We start from the raw sequence: 13,598 nt of genomic DNA, 5'->3' as shown, positions 1-13,598 counted from the left end.
TTCAAATTGTGGGTGAATTTTAAAAAAAATCTTATTGCTCTTTCCCATACAAACCTGTTCAAAGTGATCATTGCTATTAAGTATGAAAACTGACACGAAAACATGATTAAGAAAATAGTTTTTTTTTAATTCATAGTTTGTGATCTCTTCTAAAGTATACAAAACAAGGGCTTTTTATCTCATGGAAAGTGAAAGTAAAAACCTTTAATAAGGTAGATATTACCATACAACATACACATAAACACTGGTATATTATCTAATGGTCTACTGATTCAAATTGTTTGTTTTAATGCAATATAAACTGTACAAATAATAAGGCCATATGGGCATGTTTCAGCCTGAATCTTAAAATTGGAATAAAGATTGTTATTCATGTTTTGATTCTCAGTTTGTGATGCACTTTTTTTTTAGAAAGATCGCCTACCCCACAGGCCAAACTTTCTCAGTAAAAATGTTGAAAACCCTGAAATGTGTCCTGCTGACTTGGATTCTGTCCTTTCTGTGAGTCAACACCAGAGCGCCACTTTCAGGTGACAAGCTTGATGTGTCACCATGGCAACTGAGATGTGATGCATTGTAACCTCACATTAAAAACTCACGCCAGGGAATCGGGTCATTTTAAATGCAACTATAGAAGGTTAACGCAACTGAATGCAGCGTCTAGATCAACGTCTGGATTTACTAAACTGAACTAATCAGGTGTAATGTATGTGTATTTATTTTCAGCTATAGATCGGTCGGTCAAGCACTTATTTAGTAGGGGTGTAACGATTCATTGTGCAAATGCGCGTTTTCTCAATGAATGAATTTGAATGAATTACGGTGAAATCCCGGCACATCCGAACGCCAGAGGGCGCTCCCGTGCAGAAACTACCTTTGTGCCACACAAGAAGTAGCATTACAAACGTTATTCCAGGAAATGTCTACACATGAATATTTATACTGCCGTTCTTCAAATTGTTTCAGGTATTTTCATGATAATAAAGAATATTTTGAATGATTTTGTTTAACGAGTGTTGCTTTTTTAAATGCACGTTATAAACGACTCCGACTCATAATGATTTTAGATTGATAAGGACTTCCTACTGACCAAATGCCGTAATACAGGCACAGGCTGTGCATAAAACAAAGAATCGCAGCCTTGCGATTCAGAATCGATTTCAGACAGGCATTTTTAATGAGGACCGCGATTGAATCGTGATTGAATCGTTACATCCCTATTATTAAGAGTTTTCTTCCAAATGCTTTGTGTAAAGAACAAATAATGTGAAGCTAAATTGAAAAAAGCTCAAAGATTTTTGTGCTCTTGGTTCATTCAGAAAATCAGTTTATGGGTTTAGAATTACCTGGGTACAGTATTAAGGGCGCACACCAGCCGGGCAGCTCAGCGTCAGGCCGCGTCGAGTCGCGTCTAGGACAACTCGGAGGTATCGTAAACCAGAAGTGCACATTAAATAGCGCGAGCTTCAAAATAGCGTCTACTTCAAAATGCAAAATATACGTTAGCAGCCGATGTTAATCGTTAATGATTTGGGACAATTATGATGTTATTTCATATTAAACTATGTGAGTGGCGCTCTGTGGCGCGACAGGGATTTGAGCAACTTCCTGAGTTGTAGCTGGGCGGCGCCACCTGTCTGCCCCGGTGTGTGAGTATACTCATAGAAAGCAATGTGTTCAAATTTTTTAGAACGACGCTGCGCATCCTGTGTGCGACCCCCTTTAGGGTAATGACAGTAAGTAAACTTTTGGCACTTTTCGATTGCATAGTACCTCACTGGTCAGGTCGTGTCAGCTCATCTTACTTTGGCTCGTTTAGCTTTTCTATTTGTGTTTAGGATGGGTGTGCCTCAAACATCCTGAAAAGTAAAGCTGCTGGCTCTTTGATCGCCCCCTGGTGGCTGGCTGCAGTACAAGTCATAAACCCTACCCTCTCAATGCACACGAACGGGACTCGGCTCTAAATAAAAAAATTGTTTACACTTCCAATACAAATTTTCCGAAAGATGGTTTTGGTCTTTTAAGGTAGTTGTTATCACGCTAATATATGTTAAATTGTTCATTTTTGTGATAAGTTTCATTTTAGCTAGTAATTTAATCCTTTTTGATAAGTTTGATATCGCGGCTCTGCCTCTGGCTCCACAGACGATTCCTTCTGTGCATGCCCTGGATCCAAACTGACTTTTTATGTAAAATGGCAGCGCCATGGTCGGACATATTTGGCTTCAATTCATTACAATGGAAGGAAGTGGCGTCGTGTTGTCCATTGTTTAGGAACACTTCAGAGTGGGAGGGATTATAGGCGTGTCGTATTTGCGTGTTTACTGCTGTGACATCAAACTTAAAGTGGGAGAGAGCATCGTTGCAATGCTAGTAATTAATACATTTATTTATTTGTCAGTCTGCCACAAAATCACATGACAGTTTTTGTACAAACACCAGTCAACGCGCTTCGCTGAGCCTCATTTAAGTTGCAAAAATGGCATGCATACATGTGAACGTGGCATCGCGGATGTGCCGCCACAAACTGCAAGTCTGGTAAACACTACTATGGTGTTCTTGATTCTCAGTGAATGTTTTTCTTGCCTAAAGGCAGGGCTCGAAATTGCGACCATTTTGGTCGCATATGCGACCGAAATTTAATCTGTGCGACCTTAAAATATATTTGGGAGCATTTGTGCGACTGCCCATTTTGTTGTGACGCAAGTTGATTGTGATCCTGCGTGATGGCGCTGTCCCAGGTTCAGTGTTCTCTCCAACAATACTTAACCAATAAAATATCACCATTAAGTTCTTGCGTTTAATGAAGACTGCAGATTGGCTAATATGAGTGTCAGTCATTCCTTGTTGCCGTGAAACGCGGACATGTGAAAAGACGAACGCGTCGCGAGCATGACAAGAGCGACCCGATTACAGCCAAGGTTATTACTGTATTTTTTGACGACGATCCGGATTCAAATGTAACTCCACCACCGGAAAATACGAGTTGACGTTAAACCTTTCAGAGAGAGTGGCTTAAAGATTTCGAGTGTCTCCGCTATGAAAATGTAACTTACTGTGTTTACTGTAAATCCTGTAAAACGGCGTTAATGGCGGAATCAAAACATTTTAAGCGCCAGACGTACCTTGCTTAAACATGGCGAAAGTGCCAAAAACATAAGACGTGTCATGACAAATGTGTTTATTATTGATGGAGACACCGACCTGTCTGTCAAAGTGTGTTTGGTGTATGTGCGCATGCGCTGGTGAATGGACATTCGACAAACATCCTTGTGGTCCATGTTGATGTGGAATACGACAATGCTGATGGTATGTTTTTGTTGTATTTTTTAAAACATTGCCTATTTAGTAGTAAAAGCATCCTGGAAATGCAGTTATCAATACCAATATATATATTAGCCTTCTATATTAGGGTCACTTTTGTAATGTCACAATTAATCAGTGTTTTACGTGTTTGCTAGATTTTCTATGTAATCTTAATCATGTTACCTGTTATTGTTAAATTATTATTGATGCTATACTATTTCAACAGCATTTGGGTATTAATTTAGGAGTTTATGCAGCAAAAAAAAAAAAAAAAAAAAATAGAATAGAAGACCAAATTTTAAATGCTGGCCATAGGACGTGTAAAGCCCGGTGTTGTTGTTTTATTTTTAATAAAATAAATATATTAACATTTACATTGTTGTTGTGGTGCTTTTTAATTTTTGGATGGATGCGCCTAAATTTTTGCTGGTGCTCCTAACTCTTTAAAGTTGGGAGCACCAGTGCTACCAAATAAAAAAGTTAATTTTGAGCCCTGCCTAAAGGGAGTTTGGGAACTTTAAAAAATAAGAACAGATGACAACAGGTTTGCTCGAAGACGGCATGAAGATAAAGCTAATCTTACATTTAGCGATGACGCTGGTAGTGACGATTCTTGTGTGTTTTCATCATGTCATGTTTTAGTATCAGCTCAGATTGCTTGGAACCCCAATCGAGATGGTACCAATGGAAAAGGGCCATTTTTGTATTTTTAAATAATAAACCCCGGGGAAAATTGTTAATGTCAAACAGATAGAACAGACTATAATTAATCCACCAAAATATCAGTTTTTATCGATTGTTGATAGGGATTCACGCATTACAAACTGACAAAATGCATTGCGTGTAGCTGTATAGCAAATCTGCTCAGTCAAGAACGTCCTGGAAAAAGACCCACTTTTGCTTTTAAGTCTCATTCTGTGGTTGTTTTTGCAGTTTTTTTCCCCCTAAAACATCGAGTCTTGTGTAGTGCCAGGTGGTGGTTAATGTGTCTTATGTAGTGCCATTGTCAGAAGAATATCCAGCTTTTTGCAGAACTGTCCCTCACATCCATTTATAAATGCACTTTCTCCTGATTAAACACACCTTAATTAGGATCTAACCACTTTATGGGGGCAATATATGGTGGCTGAGAGGGGTGGTGAAGCAGGCAGCATAAATGCAAAACAGTCCTGCAGCGGACGTTTATTTGAGACACGCACCAGCTGCCTCACGGGTCCCATCGCTTCTTCGCTGACACTTAATCCTAGGCCTGCGTGATTGGCAGGGAGCTGCACTGGCGCCAATGACGCTCATGTTTTTCCATCCACCTGCTTTTGTTTCAGGTCATTGATAGCCCTGAGGTTCACATGCTCGCCGGGGGAGGAGGAGCGGGAGGAAGAGGAGCGAGACGTGAGATAGATTGAGTTTCCTTGGCGACCGGATGGACACATTTGGGACGATGACTCTGGAGAATGCAGCATGTACACTTGAGGTGAGGGGCGCGATGCCATGCGGTTGTACAACTTTCTGTGTGTGACCTCTACCTGTATGTCTGTGCTGGCTCTTATTGAACATTAACAGATTTCCTTTGAAAATATAAATCATAATTTATCTAAAGCTTTGTTGTAACTGCTGAGAAGTGGACATTTCTTGTCTGTTTTTTTATGGCTGGTGAGCTCACCAATCAGGAACTTTTGCATTTAAATTTGGCAGCAGCTTTTATCCAAAGTCTATACGTTTTTATCAGTGTGCATCTTCTCTGAGATTCAAACCCCTAACTCTTGTGCTGGTGGTAACACAATGTTCACAATTGTGGTACAGGAAAACTTTTTGCATACTGTTTGTTTCTCACTGTAATAATGATGTTTCTTCCAGATTTGCCTTCTACTATAATCTATATATAGTGAACTTTTGAATGTGTTTTTGTTTCACTGTATACTGTAAGGTATTGAAATAGAGAATAAGTATATAAAGGGAGCTGTAATATGATTTATTCTGCGGTTTCATTATTCTGAAGCCATAAAGGAGTAGAAGAGAGAATAGAGCTTGAGCTATATACACTGCTGTAATGAGGAAAGTTATTATTATATTCAGCCTTTATATTCAAGTGCCTGAAAAAAAAGTTTTTCCAGAAGCACAGATATATGAACCGTTGCTATCTGTGTGTTTTTAAATTATTCACACCAGGTCAGAACAAAAGTGAACACAGGCCAGAAGAACTCAATGGTGCCCAGCTCAGGTGCTTGTTAATAATGAAAGATCAAGACTTAAACTACTCTGGACATTTTTTTTTTTTTGAAAATATTTTGTTTGTCTGTAGTTTAGACTTTTTAATGGTTAAACTCTTTTAGGGTCTGTTTACACCTGGCATTAAAGACATAGTTCACTTTAAAATGAAAATTCTATCATCATTTACACATCCTCATGTTGTTTTAAACCTGTATGAATCTCTTTTTTCTGATGAACACAAAAGAAGATATTTTGATAAATGATGGTAAACACACAGCAGATAGTGACCATTGAATTGCATAGTAGGAAACAAATATTTTGGAAGTATTGTAATAAATGATGAAGAAAATATTTTAAATGATGGTAAGCACACAGTTGACGGTTCCCATTAAATTCCATCATATTTTTATTTTTATTCCTACTATGGAAGTCAATGGTCACTATCTGCTGTGTGTTTACCATCATTTCTAAGAATATCTTTTTTGTGTTCATCAGAAAAAAGAAATTCATACAGGTTTAGGACAACATGAAGATGAGTAAATGATGACAGAATTTTCATTTTAAAGTGAAATTTTTTAAAGAACTATCTCTTTAAGATGCAATTTCGTCGATTGCATCACAAGTGGATGACGCTGAAGATTGCTATAAACAGTGTTCAAAATGCTTTAAGCCATCTTTGGCGCTGTCCACTTGTGATCCAATCGAATAAAACACATTTTTAAGAGCCAGAAAGATGCAAACTTTAAGCAGCCTATCACTGTTCAGGGTTTCCCACAGAAAATTTGTTAGTTAAGGTGGTAGGGGGTTTTCCGAAGGCGTAGCAATCAAAGGGGCGGGGCGTATGTGTCATGATGAAAATTTAAATATTTTAATAAAATAAATAAATAAAATATTTATTTTTAAAACACTCAAATAAAACTTAATTTTGAAAAAAAAACTATGACAAAAATGAACACATACTAGATTATTAATGAATTAAATGTTTTTTACAGATACCTCTAATGGGAATAGCTGTGTGATGAAGTGAAACTAAAGGGTTAATAAACACAAACTAAAGCAGATGTTGTAGAACGTCTGGCGAACGATGATAGATAGCGCAAAAATGGTAAAAACTGATTATTTCCCACTATTAATTACATTATCTTAAAGGAGTGTAACTACTGTAGCATGTAAATAATGCACATAAATAACGTGAGCAAGAGCGCTCAACAGTTATATCTGATCAACAGGCATGTGAAACCCTAGCAGGTTGCTCAAACAAAAAAATCACCAGCTAACTTACTTTAAAATTGCAAGAACTATAGACTAATACAATAACAGGCTTAAATGAACCCAAAACATTAGTCCACTTACAGTTCTCACGGACACACGTTTTATCAACTGGCTATCCTCCAGACATGACGGACCACGTCTTTATCTCATTTCGGCCTTGTGGCGCGCGTCCCCGCTCGCGGTGTGATGCGCGTATGCGCTATTCTCTGAGATGCACTTGACGGCCTTTTGTGCACAACTTTTTTTTTTTTGACGACCTAGTTAAGGCGGTAGGGTTTCCAAGCTTAGGCGGGCCGCCTTAACTGAAATATGCTGTGGGAAACCCTGCTGTTTGTAAATCCCGGACAACAGGTTTAAATGCATGCAAGGTTCAAACCTGCATACTGATAAAAATATATACCTTGTGATGCACTGTAAGTTGCTTTGGTACAAAGTGTTCATCAAAAATGTGTACATGTAAAACGTATATGTGACACTCTCAGTAAGTTTTAATCTATATATTATGCACAGGTTGATAAAAACAAAGTTGAAATCCTCTCTAATGCTGTATATTATTAATACAAAGCAAAAACAGTTTATTCTGCTTCTGGTGCTAGATTTATACGTAGGCTTTACAATGAATTTGGCAATGAGCCATTAATCTTACTAAAGCACTCTTATGCGTTTGCCTGGAATTCGAGATGCGTCAAGAAGAGTTTTGGAATCAGATCAGATTACTGGAATCAAAATCCAATCAAATCATAAGGTGCCTAAAGATTCCAGCCAGTTGGCTTAAGTGTTTATTGACTTTCTATATATATTAGTATTCAGTGTGGATTTTAGATAAGAGAAAAATAATAAAACATGGGGGACAGATTGAAAAGAACCGGTGTAGGAGATTTTGCTGGAATATTCGGCTAGTATAGATATGATTGATTCATCTCCTTTGCTAGTCACTATGAAACAGCAGGCACTGGGCCAACTATCTGTGTCCAACAACATCTGTTGTCTAATTTCCATGTTCCAAGAAAGTACTTCAACTTCAAAGTAGTAGTGATGAGAAAAACGTTAAGGAAACGGGTCGGTTTAAACATTGATTTTACCACCTTGTGACATAATTTACACCAGTCAGCTGGAAGGTGGGCAGAAGGAGCTGAATTTTGAATGAGCTCTTACACCTGTTAAATGTGCGAAGTGACTGTCAACTATATATATATATATATATATATATATATATATATATATATATATATATATATATATATATATATATATATATATATATATATATACACACTCAACTAAAGGATTATTAGGAACACCTGTTTAATTTCTCATTAATGCAATTATCTAATCAACCAATCACATGGCAGTTGCTTCAATGCATTTAGTGGTGTGGTCCTGGTCAAGTCCAAACTGAATGTCAAAATAGGAAAGAAAGGTGATTTAAGCAATTTTGAGCGTGGCATGGTTGTTGGTGCCAGACGGGCCAGTCTGAGTATTTCACAATCTGCTCAGTTACTGGGAGTTTCACATACAACCATTTTTTGGGTTTACAAAGAATGGTGTGAAAAGGGAAAACATCCAGTATGCGGCAGTGTGGGCGAAAATGCCTTGTTGATGCTAGAGGTCAGAGGTGAATGGGCCGAGGTAGGCAGCAAAGCATTTGTAACATATGTAAGTTTAGGACACAATTATATAAAAACATCAAATCAAGGCACATGTGAAGTGTAAAAGCCTTTATCTTCTAAATCTTTCTACATTTTTTATTATATCCTTGAGTGCCTTGCTTTCATATGTTTTTATGAGTTGAATTATCCCATAACCAAAGAGCACAGAGATATAGATTGTATCAACACACCCCGTGCAGCATTTATGGGATAATATGACACACTTACATAAGTTTGTGTTAAATCACAAAGCTTTGATGTACTTTCTTCTCATATACTTTATTTGATGTATTGTTTTGTTAAAATGTTATTAACAAAAACAACTTGTACTTGTTAAAAACATACCGATTGTAAAAACATTAGACATTGCATGTTTGCCTAAACCCTCTGCCACCCTGTTTATTGGCCATGGCATGAAAATCTGACTTTTTCCATGTTTAAGTCAAGTGCTATGATTGGGTCCCCAGTGCTTCTATCAACCTAGAAAATGTGAAAGCACATGAAAAAATAGGTCGTTGAAATTTGGCTCTCCTTATGATGTCATAAGGAGCACTTATTATAATAATCCCGCCCCTTAATCTTCACTATCCAATCACAGCACTGCCATTTAGTGCAGAGAAAAAGAGACGGAGAGAAAATAATTCACAGCACAATTGAGTTTCAAATACACCAAACCACCATCACTGTTATCAGTGTTTGCACTTCATCCGCTCATTTGCATTTTAAAGGACACACCCAAAACAGCACATTTTTGCACACACCTTCAAAGTGGCAATTTTAACATGCTATAATAAGTTATTTATATAGTATTTTGAGCTAAAACTTAACATATGTGCTCTGGGGACACCAGAGATTTATTTGGCGTCTTAAAAAGTCTTGTGCCATGGCCCCTTTAACAGCATTCTGGGGCTTTTGTTTAAATGGTAGCAAAACATAACAAGACCAAATGTCATTGCACATGTGAAGAGCTGATTTGCTTCATTCTGTTTAATTTCAGCAGAATTTCACTGCAGTTTAATGTGTTGCATGTGTGATGAGGGTATTGTGTATAATGGCATTCATGCACTGCGTGTGTGAAGTACAGCAGATTGTAATTGTCTTGCTGTGGTAATTGTAGTGAGGTAATGAGCAGCCTTTGTGTTAATTACTGTAGGCAACAGAAGAACAATCACATTGAGCTGTAATTGTGCAGGGTGATTTCTAAAAAGACCTTCATAAGCAGTGTCAGATGCAAATGCTGATTTTATTTATGTTAAAGGAATTGTCAAATAATCAAAATAAACATTATCTTGTATAGGGATGTCCCGATCAGGTTTTTTTGCCTCCGAGTCATTTGATTTTGAGTATCTGCCGATACCGAGTCCCGATCCGATACTTCTATAATACATAAAAAGAATAAAGAAGAGCGAAAAACAGAACCAGGATGTTCCTTATGTCATGCGGCATGCGTTGCTGTTTCTGTGTGGAGTCAAAAGAGTCTAACTCTGTGCCAGCGCATAATTATAGATGTGTTAAAAAATAATTAGAATATTTATGGTATATGTACAGGGGTTAAATTGGGATTTGTTTTGTGGGGATGCTCTGTTGGGAGGGAGGGTTCGAGGGGTAACATGTTTAATCCTGATGACAGCAAAGCCACTGGTGTGTTTCAATGACATTTTGTACCTCTGATATGATTTTATAAGTTTCAGTTTTAAAGCTGTACCACATGTTGACCCAAACTTTAAAACCTGAACTTTAAATTATGCAAATCTATGAGTCTGACACCCTATATGCATTTGTTGCACATGTCATCATTATGCACAATTGATCAAACTTAGAAGGAAGTTATAAGAATCAACCTCCTTGACTAATTCTAGGCATAAGATAGGCTACCAAAAAAGACTCAATTAACAAGAAAAACAACATACTGATTCAGCAATATGTCTTATAAAATAGCCATAGAGATTCCCTAAGCTGGTCAGCAGTTAGTTATAAAATACCTATAGTTAGGTCGTAATTAATTTGGATAATCAAAATACATTATTTTATTAAACTATATAATCAGTTCTATCCAGTTATCTAGTTAACATATTGTAATGAGATGAGTGACATGGCTATACATACTTTAATACTTTGTTTCTAGACTTCTATTAAGTTTTTTCGACATGGGCACCATTCTTACCTCTTTCTCTATCTCTCATCTCTACAGTATCCTGCGTGAATGCGCGTTCTTGAGGTTCTGAGTGAGACGCGGAGTTGCGTCTGAGCACATGGTGACAAAACGATCAACGCGTCGTTTAAATGAGCGATAAAAACACGGTTTTGTCGTGGGTTCCTTGCACGCACGAGTGTGAAGACTATGAATGAAAACACGGGGCCGCAACAATCGACAGCCGGGTGACGTCAAACTACCGCACGAGTGATCCGCGAAATCATACGGAGGAGTTTGCTTTTAAATCGCTCTCGCGGAACTTTGACGTCATCCGGCTGCCGGTGCTGGTGGCGCCGCATGAAGTCGAACAAGCCTATTTTCTTCTCGTCAGTTCACACGCACCAGCGCAGCGCGTACACTGGCGCGGAGCAGAGCGAGACCTTGATGGATTTTAAACCCTGCATGAGTCTTGATCGGGAGGTGACGTCCGATTCCGATTGAGTCCGAAATCACGTGATCGGGGCCGATTTCCGATCATGTGATCGGATCGGGACATCCCTAATCTTATATCCCATAATTTATGCATTTTCGTGCCATCACAGATGTACATGATCATCCAGTCCTTTAGTTGAACTTGAACACAAAGTATTTTTTCCCACCATTTTTTCTATACTTTGAAGATTCAAAAAGCACATACACCTATCATTAAAGTAATCCAAATGACTCCAATAAGTTAATAATGCATGTCTTAAGAACGATTGGTTTGGGACAGAACGAGAAACTATTGATATTTTAAAGGAACAGTATGTAAGAAATTTATATCAATTAATCATAAAATGGCCCTAATATGTCACTAGACATTAAGAAATCTTTTTTATTTCAAATACTTATATAACTGACAACAGTGGTCTGGCCAGGATATTGTCATATAAAAAGTGGAGTTGCAGCCCTCAACTGATGTTTATGTTGTCATTTTGTGTATTGGCCACCAGTTGTCTGATTGCAGTACCAGTTTTAGCCACAATCCTACATACTGTTCCTTTAAGCATAGTTTCTCTTTTGATGAAATACTCTACAGGGCTTAAAGTTTTCCGGCACCGTGCCGGATCTCCGGCGTGCGGCGTTGGGGACGAATGTAAAAAGAAATCAGTTTAAGTTCATTCGTTCGCCTACAAATAGTATGAGAGCCACACATATTTCACGCTAACAAACTAGCCAATCATAAGTAGGATGGGGCGGGTCTTTGAAGTGTGGTTGAGAGCCAGCTGCAGATGCCGAGCGGAGACCGAAGACAATTGCTTGCTGCTTTGACCATGGTATGGCTTTGACTATGTAAATATAATGAGTGTATAAAATCGTTACAGGAATTCTCGTCGAGTTGAAATGCTGTCTCGCGCCTAAAGTATAAAGTTGCGTTTGTGTCAAAATGTTTGCTTGTATTATATTATTCTGAAACGCGTTAACGCACGCATCCACGCAAACCATCACCCTGAATACACGCATACATTCGCGCCTCTTGATGGTTCGTTATTCTGGTGCATGCATGCGTTGGTTAGTGCATGTGATTACAGAATAATATGATGACAAGAAGCACGCGGAGCTCTTGATGCAAAAGACAAGTGCACTTGACTGGCTTTCCAGACACCTAGGAATGTTTAAGTCGCAACATCATTTGAATTAAGTAACTTTAATGTTAAATTATCAACTTCAAATGAAGGGTGAAAATATTGTGTAATTAATATTAGATAAATAATTAATATTAGGTGTGTGACGAGATCTCTCGAAATTAATTATGTCACAAGATTTTTAGTGGAGGTGAATTGCTGGCTGTTTCTCAAATTAATTAGTAGACTGTATATACGTCATAAAAACTGTCTTATTAGGGAATATTAAGAATAATAAAGTTTACCAAATGTATTTAGTTGATCACGTTGTTGTAATATGCTTATGACTTGCGAATGCAATGCTCAGTTAACATAAATAAACTTTGATGACGTATGCATGCATATGCGACGTCCGGAGAATGCAGCTTTCTGTTTGAACATTTCACAGTGCCTGTATTATATATGTCTTTTACTGCATGTGCTTTTTTGTTTGGGTTTCCAATAATGTTCGTTTGGGAAATCAAATCGTATAAAGTCTGAGACGCGTTGTGATTGTCTGTTGATCATATGTTGTCTCAGTCAGGAGATTAAACCCTTATCTGAGTTTATATAATTTAATGTCTGCATGCTCTTGCTCAAGAATAACAGTAAGTGTATCATTTCTAGTGTAAAGAATTTGACAAATATTAAAGATTCAAATGAATTTAAACGTTGGCTAAAAATAAGCATGTCTCCGTCTAAAGTGAAAGTGTAGATAACATCCGCGAGACGAGTCCTCTAGCGCCCTCTTCAGGCATTTATTATAATACATAAAGCTGGTTTATTACACAGGCTACATAAATGTAATGTGTTTGTTATTGTAATGTTGTTTAATGTAACTTGGTTTTGATACTTTATTTACAGTTATTATTGGATCATAATTATTATGTAATTTTAAAGGTTATTGCTCACTTGAGTCTATTTTTATTACGAAAAATATCAAATTACTTCACTATCAATTAGCAAAATAATTGTCTGGGACAGTCCTAGATTAGTTAAATCATTTAAAAATAATGTGATTTGTGTTTCCCATTTATTTAATCACTGAGGATTTCTTAAAAAAGTGTAAAAATCTCGTCTCCTTCTCATAAACCCAATCTCGTGTCTCGTCACACCCCTAATAAATATTTATTAAATGCTTACTCTAATTATTATATAAACATTAAACATGTTTTGACCAACAATGAATCTCATTTAACATGTTGTGTATGTGGCTTGTGTGCCCTATTATTACCATACATATATGCAACCAAAGATTTTACTAATAGAGCACAAAATTGTTAATAAGAACATTAAATCCCTCATAGATCTAGCAACTTATTTTTACTCTCATAATGCACCACATTGATGTATTTACCCTTAAATGCACAAAGTGACTGATTTTGT

The 13,598-nt window shown here is 37.3% G+C and overlaps 1 protein-coding gene across 4 annotated transcripts in view; it reads left to right on the top strand.

Moving 5' to 3' along the window:
• Window positions 1-13,598, top strand: part of tjap1 (tight junction associated protein 1 (peripheral)) — a 112,650-nt gene that overhangs the window by 41,451 nt on the left and 57,601 nt on the right. For all 4 annotated transcript variants that reach the window (XM_055169299.2, XM_055169297.2, XM_055169300.2 and 1 more), the window contains exon 2: window positions 4,629-4,777. The gene's annotated coding sequence lies outside the window, so the exon portion shown is untranslated. The remainder of the gene's footprint in view (window positions 1-4,628; window positions 4,778-13,598) is intronic.

The sequence above is a fragment of the Misgurnus anguillicaudatus genome, chromosome 11 (genome assembly GCF_027580225.2).
Source record: "Misgurnus anguillicaudatus chromosome 11, ASM2758022v2, whole genome shotgun sequence".
Taxonomy (NCBI): Eukaryota; Metazoa; Chordata; class Actinopteri; order Cypriniformes; family Cobitidae; genus Misgurnus; species Misgurnus anguillicaudatus.
The sequence above is the reverse complement of the archived record's forward strand: the minus strand, read 5'-3'. Positions and strand labels throughout refer to the sequence as shown.